Source organism: Oncorhynchus tshawytscha, linkage group LG09 (genome assembly GCF_018296145.1).
Source record: "Oncorhynchus tshawytscha isolate Ot180627B linkage group LG09, Otsh_v2.0, whole genome shotgun sequence".
NCBI classification, from domain to species: Eukaryota; Metazoa; Chordata; class Actinopteri; order Salmoniformes; family Salmonidae; genus Oncorhynchus; species Oncorhynchus tshawytscha.
Genome location: NC_056437.1, coordinates 70,848,204 through 70,869,097, shown reverse-complemented (window position 1 = coordinate 70,869,097; position 20,894 = coordinate 70,848,204). Strand labels below are relative to the sequence as shown.

At 44.3% G+C, this 20,894-nt stretch overlaps 1 protein-coding gene across 4 annotated transcripts in view; it reads left to right on the top strand.

The window, feature by feature from the left end:
• The window catches only part of LOC112258563 (junction plakoglobin-like), a 60,313-nt gene that overhangs the window by 10,143 nt on the left and 29,276 nt on the right, over positions 1 to 20,894 (top strand). The window contains exon 1 of one of the 4 annotated variants that reach the window (XM_042327337.1): positions 5,788 to 5,901. The exons of the other annotated variants lie outside the window; for them this stretch is intronic. The gene's annotated coding sequence lies outside the window, so the exon portion shown is untranslated. Of the gene's footprint in view, positions 1 to 5,787; positions 5,902 to 20,894 lie in introns of those variants that run through there. 4 annotated transcript variants of the gene reach the window in all.

The window sequence follows — 20,894 nt, the reverse complement described above, 5'->3', positions numbered from 1 at the left end:
ACCTACACACATTCCAACCATCCATCCAACTGCTGCCAGCAGTGTAAGAGCGCTAGCCAACATTATCTTTCTGTTTCTTTCGCCCATATCATCAGGGAAAACCTGCAGACGGAGCCTGACACGCTAAAGGCGCTTCCCCTGTGGAGCCTTTCTGCTTATCCCCTACCAGCTGCTCACGTCGCGATATCGCCGACTCCCTTCTCCCCCCACTCCCTTATTCTTCACACACCGCTCAGCGAAGCTTCAGGGATATTGCAGCCCCACTACTGCCTGCCAACACGCCCCCCCCACCCCACCCAAGCCCTCACCTCCCTTGACAAGCCCCCAAACTCTCCATGATTCATCTGTGGAGTATGTCAATTCTCTCCCTGAGTGAAGCGGGTGTAATCGTGAGCGGCAGATTCATGACAGTGTCGGTTTAATAAGTGTCCTCTCGTCGTCAGGTTTGGACCATGACAGTGACAGTATGATAGGTGTTACGGTTGGTGTAAGTGGTGGTGAAAAGGAAACTGGGTTGTGTGCACGTGAGTGGAGAGTGCTTTGCTTTTCCTGGAAGATGAGTTTTATAATAGACAGGGTCTGTTAAATATGCCGTGCTAACCGTCAGGGGTGTTGGGCGAAGGTTTGATGTTCCGCAGGGCTCAGGCTGACAGCAGTGTCTGGTCCTTTCAGAGGAGACTGGTTTGAGGCAGTCAGCCTAGCTAATCTCATTCCCCCCGCCATAGGGGAAGTCCATACTCTCTCTTTGTCTCTCGTTCACTCTCTCTTTCTCACTCCATCTCTCTGCTCCAACCCATCCAACCCATCCCTCACCATGCTGGAAGTGGCTACCCTCTTTTTCTTTATTTTTCTCCCTCACACATTGTCTCCAGCTCTCTCCCTCCTCCAGCCCTGCTGCTTGTACTCTATCTGTCAGGGACCTGTGAGAGAGATGGCAGGTTACACCTGGAACAGCTAGTCCTATAGTCTCCTACTGAGAGTGAGGTCTGCTCTGGTCCTCTTCCATGCACGATGTGTGTGTGTGTGTGTGTGGCCTTGTCTGTAGAGGGCACACATTTGCGTGGGTATATGTGCTCTGCATGCCTGTTATTATGTGTGCATTTGTGTATGTGCTGATCAGTGACAGAACTGGCAGTGGATACTGGATATGACCACTGTTGTCAAAAGCAGGTGTATTATCCCTATGGTTATGTAAGGCCTAATTATTATACAACCTGTCAGTTTGGTGTATTTCTACCGACCAGGATTTCTCCCCCGTGCTCCGAGCAGTATTGTCCCACATCTACTGTTGTCGGAACACTACACTACACTGCCCTCGATAGTCTGACCCAAATACTTTATGTATTCAAAACGACACTGTTGTTCAAATACCTTGTAGAACATTCTAGTGCTTTGCATAACCACTTAACTATGCACTTTATACACCAAACCTAGGTCTTTTTGCAATAGTCTGAACACTTCTGATATTTTAAACATTGTTCTGCATTTAGTTTAAACACTATACAAACACTATACACAGTGTTTTAAAGAGTGACTGAGCGCACCGATTCTGCATGTTTTTCTGTTGCTCATTAAGATTTTAGTCTTGGGGGTGTGGTTCGATGTGGCAGTTATTTGAGTTTGCCCCTCATTGGACACCATAGGAACAAAGCCAGTATCACTTCCTCAAAATAGTCAGAATGATTCTAAGATAACTCAAGCAATCTGTAATTAATTTGGATGTTTTTGCCGAGGAGCTTTTAGTTAGCAATTTTACTAGCTAAGGTGTTTGGTGCAGTATTTCTCAAGTCAAAAAAATGTGTGACGCTGTTGTCTTAGGGAAACCAAGTTTGATCTGCTGTGCTGCTGGCCAAGTCTGTCTCACTGTCTGTGTGCAGCTGTACGATTGGATAGACCACAATCACTGCAACTGTTTATCCCATGGTAGTCGGCAAGTCGGTAGTGTCGAAATCAAAACCCAACCGTTAAGTAAGTCACAACTAACTCATGTACACAAATCTCACAAAACTCTCTTTTGGATTATACTGACTTTATGACAAAAATGTAACTACTTGCCAATTTCTAGTCAATTTTGGCATTGGAATAAATGTTTCGGACTAATATCGATGTCACATATGTCATTTTCAACTAGAGAAGTTGTTTTTTTGAGTTCAGTTCTGCTTTAAAGAGTGCACTACGTAGTGGTCTTAAGAGGTAACTGTACCCTTTATTCTGAATACCACAAGGTAGTTCTAGTGCGAAGACTTCACACAGCATCATACTGAAGACATGACACTCAACTTGACCTCTTACAGCAGTCAAAACACTGCTACTACTCACACTAGTCAAAATAACACCAAATGGTTTAGAAAGAAATACACGCAGTAGTGAAAATGCTGCTTTCCCCACAATAGTTAAAAACATATTCTGGACTCACACACCATCAAATGGCACCTTAACAAGAGTCATCTTCAATTGATCTTTAAAGGAGAGATGTGGTTGATTATTTCAGCCTCTGTATTTACGACACAATTTACTGAGCCAATTCCCTACCCCTGTTTCTAAGAATGCTTTTCAATTTATTTCTTGACTTCCCCTCCACCTTTCCTCCTTTGTGTTTACATATTGATTGTTTTGACATAAGCCTTCATTTATTTGAATTATAGGGGATGGCAACCTAATTGAATTGGCACATTGTGGTATAATGACGGTAGCTCAAGGAACAGAACAATGAGGCGCTCTAGTCAACGTGCATCGATTGGAACATGAAAAAAATGAACTGACTGAGTCATCCGAAATGGCTCGCAAACAATCCACTTTAGCCTTGAATGACCAATGTTGTCTGTATATTTGATAATTTCATTGAGGATGCCATCAACGCCACAGGCCTTTTTGGGTTGGAGGGTTTTTATTTTGTCCTGTAGTTCATCCAAGGTAATTGGAGATCCAATGGGTTCTGGTAATAGTTAATAGTTGATTCTAAAATTTGTATTTTCATCATGTATATGTTTTTGCTCTATGTTCTTTGTTATAGAGCCAAAAAGATTGGAGAAGTGGTTTACCCATACATCTCCATTTTGGATAGCTAATTATTCATGGTGTTGATTGTTTATTGTTTTCCATTTTTCCCAGAAGTGGTTAGTCTATGGATTCTTCAATTACATTGAGCTGATTTACAGTTCCTTCTTTTTCCGTAGTGTATTTCTGTATTGTTTTAGTGATTCACCATAGTGAAGGCGTAGACTCAGGTTTTCCGGGTCTCTATGTTTTTGGTCGGACAGGTTTCTCAATTTCTTTCTTAGATTTTTGCATTCTTCATCAAACCATTTGTCATTGTTGTTCATCTTCTTCAGTTTTCTATTTGCGATTTTTAGATTTGATACGGAAGCTGAAAGGTCAAATATACTAAGATTTTCCACTGCCAAATTTACACCTTCACTATTACAGTGGAATGTTTTGTCCAGGAAGTTGTCTAAAAGGGATTGAATTTGTTGTTTCCTAATTGTTTTTTGACAGGTTTCCAAACTACATTCCTTCCATCTATAGCATTTCTTAATATTACTGAGTTCCTTTGGCTTTGATGCCTCATGATTTAGTATTGCTCTGTTCAAGTAGACTGTGATTTTTGCTGTGGTCTGATAGGGGTGTCAGAGTGGGTTGACTGTGAATGCTCTGAGAGACTCTGGGTTGAGGTCAGTGATAAAGTAGTCTACAGTACTACTGCCAAGAGATGAGCTATAGCTGTACCTACCATAGGAGTCCCCTCGAAGCCTACCATTGACTATGTACATACCCAGCGTGCGACAGAGCTGCAGGAGTTGTGACCCCGTTTTTGTTGGTTATGTTGTGCCTAGGGGGGATATGGGGGAGGGAAGGCTGTCTTCTCCAGGCAGGTGTTTGTCCCCCTGTGTGCTGAGGGTGTCAGGTTCTTGTCCGGTTCTGGCATTTAGGTCGCCACAGACTAGTACATGTCCCTGGGCCTGGAAATGATTGATTTTCCCCTCCAGGATGGAGAAGCTGTCTTCATTAAAATATGGGGATTCTAGTGGGGGTATATAGGTAGCACACAGGAGGACATTTTTCTCTGTTAAGATCATTTCCTTTTGAATTTCAAGCCAAATGTAAAATGTTCCTGTTTTGATTAATTTAATGGAGTGAGTTAGGTCTGCTCTATACCAAATTAGCATACCCCCTGAGTCCCTTCCCTGTTTCACACCTGGTAGTTTGGTGGATGGGACTACCAGCTCTCTGTAACCTAGAGGGCAACCAGTGGGTCTGTCTCCTCTATACCAGGTTTCTTGTAGGTTGACAATGTCTGTATTTACAATTTCTTTGATGAAGTCCAGGTTCCTGCTCTTTAGGCCAAAGGCAGATGACCTCAGGCCTTGGATATTCCAGGATGAGATAGTGAAGGCTTTGTGTTCCATAAAGTGTCCAATGTTGTTGGTCGTGTGGTTTGGCCTCAGGCCAGTAAGTGTGAGCAGAGCCTGCTGAGCATCTGGTACATGCCATTGGCTTGGGCTAGTGTAAGAGTGGGGGTTGGGCCTGTTTGCCCCGCTCACGGCCTGGACATATGTGTGACTTCCATGTTGAGGCCCACTTTGCAGGGGTGCGGTGCATGGGGTGGGCAGGAGGGGCATAGATCTGATCTGAGGGGGCCTAAATGGGGTGTGGGCATGGTTGACTTTGGGGGGGTATTAATTAGTTGGGGTGGGTGTGTGTATGTGGCTGGTGGTGTTGTGATCTGGATGTAGGTCCTCTTGGCGTGGGTCCTCTATGTGTAGGTCGGGGGGGGGGGTGTACCATTACTGTACCATTACTGTTCCAAACTTACAGGGATTTATATTAGCTGATTCAGAGTCCTCGTCTAGTGTCTAGTATCCTGAGTTTCCACCCCTCGTTAACATCCCCTCTCTTAACAGAGGGGTAGTGTGCTAATATAGCACTGTGCCATGCCAGGGGATGGTCTGTGTGGAAGATGAGGTTGCGGATGTTCCCATTTTTATAATTGTCAGCAAAAAAGTGTCTCTTGATTTTCCATAAGGAGCTTCATTTTGTGATCTTTTCTTGCCTTATCATTCTTTACATACACAGGTTACTGTATTTTAATTACCTCTGAACAGCGGGAGGTGCTTCTAAGGCCTCTCCATTTGGTTGGAGTCGACTGCGTGACTCTCCTGCCATTGTTGGGCTAAAGGGCTTTGACACCTCTCACTTGACACGTCAGTGCTAATTGAAGTTGTATCAAGCTTGGCAGCCTTAATTTAGCATTCAGTCCTCATAAAGTAATGCATTTTCTTCTTGGCTTTTGGAAATAAAATATAGCTTCAGACTAAACATTACTCACTCAGTTGCAGGTTGTATGGTGTTTTCGGGTTTCTGTTATTTTCAAGCTCATTTGCTGTATAGCGTTGGAATAATACTCTTTGGTAGTTGTAAACCTTCCAGGAGATTACGGAATTCTGTCCAAAATCAGGTTGGAGGTTTTGAGTTTTGATTTGGAATGAAGGTTAGCTGTAGAGGGTAGCATCCTGTATATATTGCTGACAAAAAAAATCCAAGTTTATCTAACTCTAAATCTATATTTTTTTTAAGAACATGGGGAAAAATGCAGGATCTCATCTGATCATGACCTCTCTCTCTCGCTCTCTCCCTGTTTCTCTCTGTCTGTGTGTGGAGGAAGAGTTCACTCAGTGTGCGGATTATTTCTCCCATGAGGCCGAGGGGGGGAGGAGAGCCCCGTCTGTCAGATCTGCCCACGTTGCCTTGCGGTTACCGTGCCAACCCCTTGGGTCGGAGGGTGGGAGGGAGGGTGAGTGAAGCCGGGTATCTGCAGGCTGTCAGGTCTCTGCCAGGTCTCCCCGCGACAGACCAGACCAGACCGGCTACATCTCCACAACAGCCAGCGTCTGTTGTTTTCAGGTTAATGTCTTATTCAAATGGCCTTTGCATACACTGGTCTTGTAGTCTACCGCACCCACTTCTGTTCTCGGTGTGTGTGTGTGTGTGTGTGTGTGTAGGCCTGCTGAGCCATACAGAAGTCAGGATGACTGGAGGACAAGAGGGCGTAGGAGGGCCCAGGTTTTGGCCTACAAGCTTCTCTCTCTCTCTCTCTCTCTTTCTGTCTTTCTCTCACTGTCTCTCTATCTCTCTCTCTTTCTCTCTCACAATCTCTCACTCTTTCTTCTTTATCTTACCATCTATGACCCCCTTCCCCCACTGATGCACTCTACCTGTCTCTTCCCTTTTGTCTTCCTGTCCATCTCTCTCTCCCTGTCTTTTTCTCAGCTTCTCCCTCACTCTTAAAATGTTTCTCTCAGAGGTCTACTTATCTCTCTTTATCTGTACTGACCCTTAGTCTAGGAATGGCCTCTTGTCCCACTGGCTTTGTCCATATGTGACCGACCAGCTCGATGCGGTCCTATGTAGCACTTTTTTTTTACATTGGATAAAAGTAAATACTTAAAGCTAGAAAGTATATACAGTGCCTTGCAAAAGTAGAGACCAAAGATAACCCTGAAGGAGCTGCAAAGCTCCACAGCGGAGATTGGAGTATCTGTCCGTAGTACCACTTTAAGCCGTACACTCCACAGAACTGGGCTTTACGGAAGAGTGGCCAGAAAAAAATAAGCAAACATGTTTGGTGTTCACCAAAAGGGATGTGGGAGACTCTCCAAACATATGGAAGAAGGTACTATGGTCAGATGAGACAAAAATGTTGCTTTTTGGCCATCAAGGAAAACGCTGTCTGGCACAAACCCAACACCTCCCATCCCCCCGAGAACACCATCCCCACAGTGAAGCATGGTGGTGGCAGCATGTTTTTTATCAGCAGGGACTGGGAAACTGGTCTGAAGGAATAATGGCACTGAATACAGGAAAATTCTTGAGGGAAACCTGCTTCAGTCTTCCAGAGATTTGAGACTGGGACGGAGGTTCACCTTCCAGCAGGACAATGACCCTAAGCATGCTGCTAAAGCAACACACAAGTGGTTTAAGGGGAAACATTTAAATGTCTTGGAATGGCCTAGTCAAAACCTAGACCTCAATCCAATTGAGAATCTGTGTTATGACTTAAAGATTGCTGTACACCAGCGGAACCCATCCTACTTGAAGGAGCTGGAGCAGTTTTGCCTTGAAGAATGGGCAAAAATCACAGTGGCTAGATGTGCCAAGCTTATGGAGACATACCCCAAGAGACTTGCAGCTGTAATTTCTGCAGAAGGTGGCTCTACAAAGTATTGACTTCGGGGGAGGGGGGGGGTGGATAGTTATGCACGCTCAAGTATTCTGTTTTTTTGTCTGTTTTTTTTGTCTTGCCTACCAATTTGAAGGTGCAAAATATTTATTTGTGAAACAAACAAGAAAATGTTTCTCACCCCCAAATAATTGCGTCTTCAAATTGGTAGGCATGTTGTGTAAATCAAATGATACAACCCCCCAAAAAAAAAAAATCCATTTTAATTCCAGGTTGCAAGGCAACAAAATAGGAAAAATGCCAAGGGGGGTGAATACTTTCGCAAGACACTCTATCATACACTGCAGTTGAGGAACAATGGGAAAGTAATTCTGCTTTGAAAGTTGATAAACTTGTTTCCCCATTTTTGAGAAAATGGCCCTAGAATGTTTTGGTACACCTACTGGAGAGCTCTTTGTCTACACCAGTGGAGGCTCCACAGATGAGGAAGGGGAGGACCATCCTCAGTGAATTTCATAAAAATACAAATAGTGAAACATTAAAAAAGTTATCATTTTTAGATAAAACTAAACTAAATATATTCAAATCACCAAATAATGGATTAAAACACTGTTTTGCAATGAAGGTCTACAGTAGCCTCAATAGCACTCTGTAGGGTAGCACCATGGTGTATATTGACTTCACTACAAAACCTAGGAGGCTCATGGTTCTCACCCCCTTCCATAGACGTAGTAACTTCCGGAAGACATCCTCCAACCTATCAGAGCTCTTGCAGCATGAACTGACATGTTTTCCACCCAATCAAAATATCAGAGTATGAATCTAGTACTGAAAGCAAAACGTACAGCTAGCTAGCACTGCAGTGCATAACATGTGGTGAGTAGTTGACTCAAAGAGAGAGAAAGACAATAGTTTAACAGTTTTGAACAAATTCATTTCTTCCAAGATTAAGGAGAAATGAGAGCTAGAGCTAGCTATATTTGGTTGTATGTTTTCTTACTTTCACTTAGCTAGTGAATGCAGATAGCTAGTTTAGCCCACTCAAACACTCAGCTCAAACAGAGAGGGATGCTACGTTAACTAGCTGGCTATGGCTATCCAACACTAGGATTCTTCCAAGTCAAGGGAAGCATTTGGTTTTATTAATTTATTGCCACCGCTTTCTGACTGTACACTGTACTGCATGATTGTAGAGGGTTTACGAACACATTTGTTATAGTAGCTATGTTGACTATGGCGTGACGACGATGCAGGCTGTGTGTGGTGGTTATAGTGGTCATGATATGAAGGTTTGGCTTGGAAAGGTTTTTTCGTCTGGTCACAGACCGATGATGTGTTGTGCACTGATGTCCACAAGCGAAGGAAAAAGGTGCGAGGAGGAGAGCACGTAGATAGTCGCTGTTTTCATGTGGATACTATGAAAGTGAACTGTGTTGGCGTGTGATCACGGATGTATTCATTCCACCGATTCTGTTCAAAAACACTTGTTAAATGGAAGCAAACGGAACGAAACGGGGATAAAAATACCTGAATTTGTCCAATAAAAATTCACATTTGCAACTGTTGGACTAATGATTACTCCCTAGATCGGTTAGATGCAGGCAAGAGTGTGCAAGGCGGTATTGAATGTGTCATAAGCTATGTTGTAGCAACCTCATGATGGGTACAAGGAAAATGCAACCGTCATGTAATAGCCTAAACCTATCAATGTTACATTGAGCTGGGTGAATGGAATATGAATGACAGCCATCCAATATGCTGCATCTTGAATGACACCGACCACCACTGGTCTACACACATTCAGCATCATTCACACCCTCTTAAGCCTTAGCCCTACCCATCTCTTTAAGTATTCACATTTGAGGCCATGTGCTAAACAGAGTGAGTAAGGTAGTGTAGTAAACAACCAAACATTTAAAGAGGTGAAAGTAGTAGCAAAAATACATTTGATCTAGTCCTTGGTTTATATCCTAATCCAGTGTTTCCCAACCCTGGTCCTCCAGTACCCCCAACAGTACACATTTGACATATAACGTTAGCTAGCAAGCCAGCCAGCTAACGTTAGCTAGCTAACAGTATGCTTTAACTTGCAATGTAAATTACTTTCTGACAAAACTAAACATGAATAATATCTGAAATTGTACCTAACTAGACTTGGATGAACGCTTCTCCCTCTCTGTCATGGATGCCATGGTTGCCCTTAGTTTGAAGATGTAACCCGAAGACAGGTGTTTTATACAACAGCCTTCTGTGTTCTCTTTTCAACTCCCTCAGCAAATTTTCAATCAAACGGCAGAATTTTCTCAATCTCTTTAGCTGTTATTCTCTGCTTCCACTGGGCGTTCCACTGATTTCAAAACTCGGTCAACTTCTTCCATGACAACCACGCTGTTGATCGCCGCTTCTTCCCCATCACTGTCACCAGAAGGCTCTACAACGACTGCTTCAACGAAAATGTGTTTTACCTAAATCAGGGATTTCCTCATCGTCTGATTCATTTTCAGAGTCAGAGAGAGTCAGCATGGCACGATCGTCCTTCAGAAAGTATTCCATCACAACTTTTCCCCACTGATCTTTGTCGATAGTGCTTGTTAAATTCAGGACAGCACTTTTTCAGTTCCTCATGACATCTTTCAAAAAAGACATGGTAGAAAGGATTATCTACACATACTGAGCAGCTCATGTTATAGACAGAAGCATGCTACATGGCATACTAATCTGAACTCATCTCTCAGCATGTCAGCCAATCATGGCTAGCGGGAAGGTTCCTGTCTTTTTCTGTGGCTAAACCTACTAGGCCCGTAATTGAACAATTTTATTTGTATTTACAGATAGAATACAAGTTTGTTATTAAGGCACATTAAAGTTCACATGTTCCAGAAGGCATTTTGATTAAAAAAAACATTGTGTGTATTTGTCAGTATTCTCTGTGTGTGTGTGTGTGTGTGTGTGTGTGTGTGTGTGTGTGTGTGTGCACACATGAGAACAAAGCAGTGGCGACAGTGGTTAAGAGACATGACCTCAGATAATTTGGTGCTGTGTTTTGTGTGCTTATCAGGGATTTTTGAAGGAAAGAGTGACGTATTGCAGGCCACAATGCCACCCCCTGAGGCTCGCTCTCTCTCACACACGCACACACACACACACGCACACATATATATATACACACACACACACTTTTATCTCTATCTGACAGAGCCAGTTTCTCTCTGGTCAAGGACAGCTCCCACATGATCTAAGAAGAAAGGAGGGCAGAAGGGAGAGGTGAGTAGAGGAGAGAGGAAGACAGGAGGAGAAAGAGACAGATCTAGACAGGACAGAGAGAGAGCGGGAGGTAGAGATGATGAGAGGACTTAGACTTGTTGAAATAGAAATGAGGTGGTTGCCAAAGGAGGAAAACATGTTTTGTTCAGAATAATATATATATATATATATTTTTCAATAATGTTTTGTGCTAAAATGTAGCATGCAATGTCAGTGGGGAGCATTGCAGTTAGATATGCACCATTTGAATCACTGCTTTGTCGCTGTGAAAGAAAAGTAGCGTGTGCATGCGTGTGTACATGTGTGTTTGCATAAGCGCATGTGTATGGTGTGTGTGTGTTCAGGCAGGCCCCAGTAGTCTATAACCCGTGTGTCTCCAGTGAGAGGATGTGTACCAAGCCAGGCCCCTCCAGTGAGCCCGTCGACTCCTTTTCAATCGACGACTCCTTTCAATTGACGCCTCGCTCGGAATATTGAAAGCCCTGTCTTCTCCAATTACCATCACTGTCTCCCCCCACCTCCTTCACTTTCTCACCTCTTCACAATCTCCTCCTCTCCTCTCTTCATTCCCTGTTCCTTATCTCCTTTGCTTTTCTCTACCATTTTCCTTTCCTGCCTAACACTCTTTCTTTTTACTTTTTCATTCCTCTATTGCGCCATATCCCCCCTTCTCCTATTTATTTTTCTACTCATTATGTTCTCCCTATCCCTCTTATTTGTCTAGTTCTCCTCTCTCCATCTCACCTCGCTTGCCCTCGGTCCTCACCTCCTTTGAACCGCTTTCCACTTTCCTACGCTCTCTGTTGCCTTGTCTTTTGCTCAGTCTGTCGGTGGCAGAGTTGGAATTGGCTGCATTGCTACGACATCATGTAGTGCTTCAGTATGCAAAGCTGAGAAGCTGGCCGGGTTTTCACACAGTGCAGCGACAGCATAATGTCCTCCTGGCATCACGCACCAGTGGATGAGGGGCTAAGTAGTCCCTGTTAGCAAACCAAGCTCGTTCGTTTGGAAAACCAACCTACATCTTTTATAGGAAGAACTGTGAGTTTTGGCAGTAATAAGTTGCTTCCTGAATTCTGTTGTGCAGCTAAGACACACATTTTTGGAGGCCTCTCTCTCTCTCTCTCTCTCTCCCTCGCTCTCTCTCTATGATATTTGAGATCCATTTTCTTCTGGCAAGGCAAGCTAGTATCTTAGTGTTTTCTCCTGTGCATGTTATATTATTTTCCAGACACGCTCAATAAGGATTTTGGGGGATTTCCTCTGCTCCCTTCAAACAGAGGGAAAGTAAATTCTACATCCATCCGATATAGAAAATTGGATTAATGTTGCCTGTAAATGAAGGCTCTAGCCCTCTGCCTCCCTCTCCCTACTATTTCTGTCTTCCTCAGTCACTCTCACGCTCTTTCTGTCACTCTTTCCTCTCTATTCTCATCTCCAATTTTCACATTCCATCTCTCTTTCACCCCTCCCTCCCTCCCTCTCTCTTTCTTTTCCCCTCTAGTTCATTCTTTCTATTTCATCTTCTCTGTGTATATCTTTTTTCTGCTTCTTTGTCCATTTCATGCACCCCTTCTTCCTCTCATCTCATCTCATCTCTCTCTCTCTCTCGCTTTCTCTCTCACCCCCCATCTTTCTCTCTCTCTATCTGAGGTCTCTGTGGTTGGGCTCTGCTTTCCATCCCGTGGGCACAATTCCAAAGCGAGCCGTTTAGGCGCTCGGCTGATTTATTTTAACGCCTAGTGTGTAATCGCCACAAATTCGCCCCGCCCACCAAGAGCCAGAACTCTGTTTTTCTTCTCTTCTTTGGACTTCTCAAGCCTTCTCTTCATTTCTCTCTCTCTCTCTCTCTCTCTCTCTCTCCTCCTGTACTAATTTCAGAGTCCGTCCCCCTCTTAGCCGAGCCTGGCAGGGATTGGTTTGTCTTATCCGTTTATCTGTTCCTCAGGGCTGTGGTAGGAGGCTGAGGGTAAAATGCAGGGAATGGGGGAACTAAAAAGCAACACATCAAGGGAAACCTGGAGTGGGAGAAAACAAACATTTGGCCGCCTCATCTCGGTCCCTGAAGCTTTTTTTGCTTGTATGAAGGAGGACTGGATAGATGTCTTATCCGAGTGTGGAGCGTGGATAAAAGGTTCTGCCACAAAAAGGATGTTATCTGCTGGGTAAAACGCTCGTCTCCCCATATCGCACAATCAAAGAAGAGGCTAGCTGTGGTTGGTACCAGGGGGAAGTAGCGAAACAAAGCTGGGGATGGAGCTTGGGATGGAACTTGAAAGTCCTGTTTGGAGGGTCGCTGTGAAACTCACACCACACCGCATTCCTCACAGCGTTCACAGTGTTCTTTTCCCCTTTCTACTTTAAAACGACTGAGTTGATTTTGGCATGTTATTTGGAGCATGCTAGCAGGGGTCCGTGCAATTTTGCCAACAAAATTATATTTGTAAGCCATATTTCTGGTTGCATACTGGACTCTCGCATCCTAGTTATCCATAAAAGGTATTCAAAACCTGTGTGGAGAGAAGGATTTGGGGAAAACCTGGTATAAAACATGTCGGGCAAATTGGCACCAATTTACTGATATAATTAGTAAATAGAGCTGCTATAAGTGGTTATGGCCAGGGCACAACCTGTCCCCCAACCTGCCATGGCCAGGGCGTGACCTGACCCCACCCTGGAATGGCCAGGGCATAACCTGTCCCCCACCCTGTCCCCCCACAGTCCTCCAGGCACTGCACTGTAGTGAGGAAATGCAATAGAGCATTTTGATTATTTGATTTACTGTAAAGCCTGGCTTTCTCACCCCGAACCTCATCCATTTGCCGTTTTTTCCCTTCTCGTACTGCTGAGTCTGCTGTTTCTCCTATCAGTGACCTTTGAACCCCTATAGACACTTTCTGCCATGTCCAGGCTTTTGCTCTACTGACCTTGACCTGTGAGGGTCGGCCCTAGTGGTGCCATCCACACTATCTATCTAGCACTGGCTCCACTGTACCACAATGGCCTGAATTCTAGTCTGTGTCCATCCCTCCCTGCTTTTCATTTTCATTTCCTCAGCTTTAATCAACCTACAGTGAGCTAGCCACACACAACCCTCCCACTCATACTGTTTAAAGTCATCCTCCGTTGGCTCGGGGATCTCTTCCCATTTACTCGTAGCACAGGAAGGCATGCCAAAACGGATAAGGGATCTGATGAGTGAAGATAGCTCAAGCCCTCCGCGTTCCTCTCTCTGAAGACCTGATGCTTTGATCGTTCCCCTCCGTCAGCTTTGGGCCCAACCTTCTGGGCCTTTAAAACATGCTTCTCCCTCCTTCTCATTAACTGGCTTGTAAACGCACACGGACATATCCTCAAGTGCATTGACTGATTACACACATAGATGCAGACACGCACGCACGCGCACACACACACACACACACACACACAGACTATAGACTAGCGTGGGAGCTGCAGACAAGGCCCACTCATTGCTTGCAATTATACTATGTCAGCAAACTTGCTGCTAGTGGCTAATGACTCACTCTGTCCATATCGGTGTGAGATATCCTATAATGCTCATAGCGCCGACAGAGAGAGAGGGAGAGTAAGAGAGAGAAAGAGAAAGAAAGAAAAAGAGAGAGAGAGAGAGACTGGAACTTATGATGGTGGTTAGGTTAGCATCTTCTTCCACTCACTCTGTGCTTAGTTAAAATCCTACAGAGGGGACAGAGCAGAGGGGGTGGGTGGGAGGGGGAGGTTAAGAACAGAGGGAAATTCCTTCCTCTCTACTTTTAACACAACACACCATACCACAGCTGCAATGTCAGCCCATTGGGGAAGGAAGGCATGAGAGGACAATGTGAATAGTATGGTATAAATTAGATGACATATTTGTTTTGTTCAGGAGACTATTACAGAATAAGCTATAGTCCAAGATGGAGTACATGTGATCATTATGTACTGTATGTTATGGTTTGGTGTGTCTTTGAGATGACTGCCCATTTGGTGGAAGGGAAGAGACCTGTGGTGGAATGGTAGGATGAGGGTTGTAGTCAGACTGCAGATGTGTTGTGTTTGGAATTAAACTGGATGTTTTTTTTTTAAATATTTTTTTATTTTATTTGAGAGTTTAAGGCTCCCTGTCAAATCATATAGTGCAGTTTACGGTCCGCTGAATGAGACGCTTTTGAAAGGGAGAGCTTAATCACTGTAAGGGTTTATTTCTATTGGCTCTCGTTCAGACTCAATAGAGAAACCTTCATCCCTCAACCTTCCCAAGAGCACTTGATATGAGCTATTGAACTGGCAAATCACATCCAGAAACCAGGTCCAGAGGATCCATTCCAATGTCGTCAACAACAACCAAAAATAATCGGATAAGAGAGCCCTTTGTCAACATTTACAGACTTAGACACAATAACCGCTTCAGAGGACCTAGACTGGTGTTACACTTAATAGTCTGATTGGGCTTCGTCATGGTCTTCCTCACTCTCACTGTTTTCATTTCAGCACGCTGCTGCAGTGCACACACAGGAGCAGGATTTTAGTAGAATATTTCCCATCTTCTTGAATCTTTGACTGGATATGTAGGCTAAATCATTTGGCTTTAGTTAGCCTGTGATTGGGTGTGCTTCTATCAGTGTCCGTATGTGGGAGCACACGTGAGAATGAATGTGTAAATTTCATTTCCACTATGTAGGCTGACACCTTTATTTACGGTGTTGATTCGTGACCAGCTGTAGACATGTTCCTGATATAGACTCCCCTGTGCAATTCAATAATACGTGACTCTCCTCACTCTCTCTCTCCGTGTTTATGCAGCAATTTCATATTTCACGAGGCTCTGATACCTCCGCATGGTCACTATGCAGTCGGGACAGAAAGAATTCCAGGTTTGTCAGAAGCAAGTAGATCAAATGAATCACGTCTTGGTCAAAAACCACGATCGTGCCTCAACCATTTAAAGTGTTTTCCCCGAATGAACAGACAGCCAGACATTGGATTGGATATGGATGGTGCAGTAAATGTCATACCCTGCCTGATCTGATCCAGTAGAAATGACAGCGAGACTCCGCGACCTTCAACCTCCCTTGTTTACTTTAAATGCAGGAAGTGTTGCTCCCCCTCAGGGCGTCAATTACATGCACGTTGACAGACCACAGTGTACTGTACACATACCCAATCACTCACACACACACACACACACACACATTCACACTAACACACACACTTACTCTTGCGCACACAAACAGACACCACAGCGCCCCAGCGTGACACTCACAGAATCCATCATGGATATTAGCAGGGGGTTCGATCTCTCCCGTGTTTACGTTTCATCGTTCTCTCATCATTCCCCGGGATCCCCATTCCTGCCGTCAGATGTCCTGATGTTCTGTGGGCTGACAGCCTCCATCCACCAGAGAGAAAGCAGAAGCACTATCGATCCCTGCCTTGCGTTCCCATTGATTTACCTGCAGGCAGCACTTTCTGGGTCTTATGGATTCAATAGGATGCCATTCGGCCTGTAATAAAGACCACCTACAACAAACAAAAACATTTTGACTGCTCACTGTGAAGGTTATTAGACATTTTTTTTACTCTGAAATGAATGTATTTGCGTTCGTAATGATGTCTGCTATGGGCATTTTGGACTGTTCGAGTAATCTTGTCATTTACTCGGGTACTCAAATTAAATGAAAAAAAATACATAATAAAAAATATATATGTGTCACATATCAGTTTGAAAACAATGTAAAAATAAATATTTGAATTAATAAAGCTGCATACAAACATGGTCTCTTGAGTAAGGCAGCTCCAAAAAGGCAGGTGTTTCAGCCTAGCTCAGTGCTTTCTGTGGTGGTGGGGCAGCCAGTGGAAAATACGGTGTCACGACTTCCGCCGAAGTCGGTCCCTCTCCTTGTTCGGGCGGTGTTCGGCGGTCGACGTCACCGGCCTTCTAGCCATCGCCGATCCACTTTTCATTTTCCATTTGTTTTGTCTTGTTTTTCACACCTGGTTTCCATCCCCCAATTACTTGTTAATTAATTAACCCTCTGTTCCCCCATGTTTTTTTGTGAGTGATTGTTTTGTATGTAGTGAGGTCTGTTTATGTGGGCTCTCTTTTGTATTGCATTTGATTTATGTTGTGTAAAGTACGTTTATTTACTCATACCTGCTGTCCTGCGCCGGACTCCTAACCAGCTACACACAGACCGCATTACATACGGAGCGTAGGGGTTGCTAATGTTCTCTAATTGCACCATGATTGGCCCAGTGTTCTGTCACACATGGGGGCACTACGTCACCGCCAAATATACGGGGAGAGCTCGAAATGAACTGTTTCGCTGCCATACAAGGCTCAGCTGACAGCCAGGTGTAGCAGTGGTAAGGTGTTAGGACTGCTGTTGGGACTTTGCTGTTGGGACAGCTTTATGTAGGCCCTAACAGTTTGTGGGTCCCGTTTGTCACCTTTATAGTGCTATTTATGTATTGTTTAGTGTTGTGTTGTGTAGTGGCTTTGCTGGCATGCATCCCAATTTTTTTGTGGAGGGGGGGTTTGCCCCACCAAGATTTACATGTTAAAATCGCCACTGAACATGAAACATTCAGAATAATCCATTTCCTCTCCAACAACATTCTCCCACTCAGAATTCTACTCGGATGAAGTTATTGACGAGTGTGTTTATTTTATTCCTGTATCTGACTTTTGAGGTTCCGTTTTTCGCAATAAACTTGATTCAGTGGACCATAGCTTTGGCCTTGGCTGAACAGACAGCACAGTCTGAGGCTTGTTTTTTTCAAAAGCATGCATGGCTGAATATATTGCAGAAAGAGTTTTCATGCCCTTTAATTTGCATTTTATGTTTCACACTGTTGCGCAGGTTTATCCCTCTTTTCATTTGTTACTGGTGAGTGTACCTCATTTCCTTTCCAGAACTGCATGTCCAACGGCAGTTTACCAAACCAAACACAGGCTATATATCGTTCAGTATCCGTTCTTCCGTACTCTGATTCTCAGCACCCCCATGTAGACTATTTCTCGAAACTATGAATAGCTTAGCCTGCAGACTCATAACGAGCGAGGGAGGCGTTGATAAGACAATGATGACGGGAGTCTCATTAGGCTCAAATACGTTTTTGCATTCGTTAATTAGCGAGTTTCCTGGGGATTAATTCCCTCTCTGTGTCCCATGTGCAGAACTTGTCAAGATGAGAGGGATTGTTCTATTCGCCACCTCTCAGGATCACCAGTCACCGCCATGCTGGCACATATCCGTCATCCCAGGGCCACTATGCGACTCCCTCCCTCCGCTCAACACTGCTAATAGCAGCAGATTACTGAAGACTGAAGATGAAAAGGCTTTCAATTCCCCACAGAGACGTGTGTGTGTGTGTGTGTGTGTGTGTGTGTGTGTGTGTGTGCATGGCAGACTTGGTTGTCCTGTTGAACTGAAAATGCTGTGCTGGGATACACACAGGAGATAAGAGGAGGTCTTTTCTTTCAGCATCCCCTCCCCACACCTCATTAGCGAACAAGGCTTCCAGGGGACATCAAAGGCGCAACCATCACACACAAAAGAAACGCATCCCAATTCCCAAGGATTTTTTATTGTCTAAATTTAGATTCTAAAACCGCTGTTGAATTGACGCCAGCCGTCATGAAATGACGGTTTTCAGAAGGGGTGATAATAGGATTTTTCACTTTCGATCATCACCCTGTAGCTGTTTTCCTCAAATCTTTGGTGGCTGTTTGAAGTTGCGGGAAGCGATGCGACTGCTTAAAGCCACAATGTCTGTCTGTCTGGTGTCTTTGAATTGAGCCACCAGCTTCAGGACTTTTTGACGTCTTTAGAACAGAAAGCTGCAGTTGTTGTTTGTTTTGCCTACTTTAAGTAGCCCATTAGGGGAATATTTCGATTCTTGACAAAAAGTCGGAAATTGTTTTTCAGGCTTCATTGAAAAGTAGAGAGGTCTCCTCTTGATGTCACCTCAGTCTAGTGGCTGAGTCTGGCTGGGAACTGGAACTGGGCGCAGTCGGAAGAATGGCCAACTAATGAATTCATGACACCGTCGTGACAGGATCCATTTGTTACCTGGCCTTGAAACGTTTGGCCTGATGCTGTCTTTTTAGTAGAATCTCTGCCGTCGGCACAGCGCTTGCCAGTGCAATTTAAGATTAGGAGAGAGGGAGAGAAAATAAGTTGTTCCTCATTGGGGGCATGTGAGGTTAGGCATGTCCCTTTTGTGATCCCGAAAAAGCAGTTTTCAGATCTCAGATTCGACCTGTATCATCCTCTCCCTTGTGCTCGGGTTCCTTGTGAGCTGTGCCCACTTACGTGGCAGAGATGAGATAATTAGCCCAGCCGTCTGAGGCAACGCTACTACTCTTACCGGAACAAAGTCTCTGGTAATTACTGGGAAGAAATCATTTCCTGTCCTTTTGGTCCGCTTCATTTATCCTCTAGCTTTGTAGTTTGTAGCAAACTAAGTTCTTATGCCAACTCATTATTACAGAAATGTATTCCGAAAGCTCCTTTGAACAACCAAACTCATCACTTTTATCGTGCTTGTGTGAAGGGCAGTTCTTTTGAACTAACTTTTTTTTTTTAAAGTGAGAGCAAAAAGTAACTGGCAATAACGTCTTGGTTAGTTGGTCTAATATAATAGACCACAATTCCTCTCTATCTGGTCTGTCACATTCCATTGAAATCAATAGAAAGTTCACCACTAGGGAGGATAGTTATTTGTCATGCTCAAATCATTTGTCACCCTCTGCGACTCATTTGGAGACTTTCTTATGACATCTGGCGCTTTAAAAAGACACTGCGTAGGCCTCAGCTACGGCACAAATTAGCCGAAACTCTGCTGTTACCTCTGAGTTTGAATGCTAGTCCATGTTGCTCTCGTTCACATGGGGAACCATGAGTGATGGTGCGACGTTGACATCTACTAATTCCCAATATCCTCCTATCCTATTCTGTGAGTGCACCATGTTTAATCACCTCGTCGATCTCCAGAAGTACATTAGTGACATCATTTTGTTTATGATCACCCGCCATCCTACGGTGATCAGTCTGTATTGATTGATGAGTATTCATATTAGATCAGCTACCCTGTGGAGTTTAACTGCTGGAGTGTAGCCACTTGCAGAGGATGGTGTGATTCAGCCGGACATGTTGTGTGCACTTGAATAGGTAGGGTAGATCTCTAGGAATATCTCTAAATGATCATTCCAAGTCATTTAGGATTTTTGATAAGCAGAAGCCTGAATGTTTAGAGTGAGACACCCCACTCAACAGAAGTTTGACCCACATATGTATAGTTTCCTGCTACCCTACCTGTCTAGGCCTACATCCTGTGCAACTGTGCCTGTCATGGCTCAGTGAACTATCATTTCCCATAGGACCTAAAGGGCACTTCCTGCTGAGCACAGTATGTAACCTCAGATTTACTAAAGACTCTTCAGATCCCTGAGCTCCCGTACATACTATACCCTCTGACTCAGCAAATACCTTATAGGAAGATAAGGGACTGCTGCTTGGTTATAGAGTCTATAGAGGTACGCGGGGGAGAGGAGGGGAGCAGACGGCATTAAGGAGTTGTGAGAGAGGGAGATACAGTAAATACTGCAGAGGTTTTGCAGTTTGACTCAGCAGATACTATTCTCAGAGAGAAATGGGGTTGGATGGGAGAGAGGGGGAACTGAGTAATGGGGTTAGATGGGGAGAGAGGGGAACTGAGTAATGGGGTTGGATGGGGAGAGAGGGGAACTGAGTAATGGGGTTAGATGGGGAGAGAGGGGGAACTGAGTAATGGGGTTAGATGGGGAGAGAGGGGGAACTGAGAAATGGGGTTGGATGGGGAGAGAGGGGGAACTGAGAAATGGGGTTGGATGGGGAGAGAGGGGGAACTGAGAAATGAGGTTGGATGGGGAGAGAGGGGGAACTGAGAAATGGGGTTGGATTGGGAGAGAGGGGGAACTGAGAAATGGGGTTGGATGGGGAGAGGGGGAACTGAGAAATGGGGTTGGATGGGGAGAGAGGGGGAACTGAGAAATGAGGTTGGATGGGGAGAGAGGGGGAACTGAGAAATGAGGTTGGATGGAGAGAGAGGGGGAACTGAGAAATGAGGTTGGATGGGGAGAGAGGGGGAGCGAAGAAAGAGGTGGGTAATATTCTGTAAAGTCAGAAAAGGAAAACATACAGTTGCCTCTGTATAATTTGGGGAAAGAATGTGAGGGAGAAGATATTGCTTGTAAAGGCTTTACATATCAACGGCTTCTTGTACACGTTTATCCCTTATACACAATATTTTCTCTGAGTACGGTTACATGCACACAATACTGGTATTATTGTGAATAGATTAATATAATAGTTCAATTAAAATGTTTACATGCTCTGCAAGAAGAACCATTTTCCTAATAATCCTGTTTACATGTCTGTTTACATCAGGCTACCTGATGGCTCTTTGA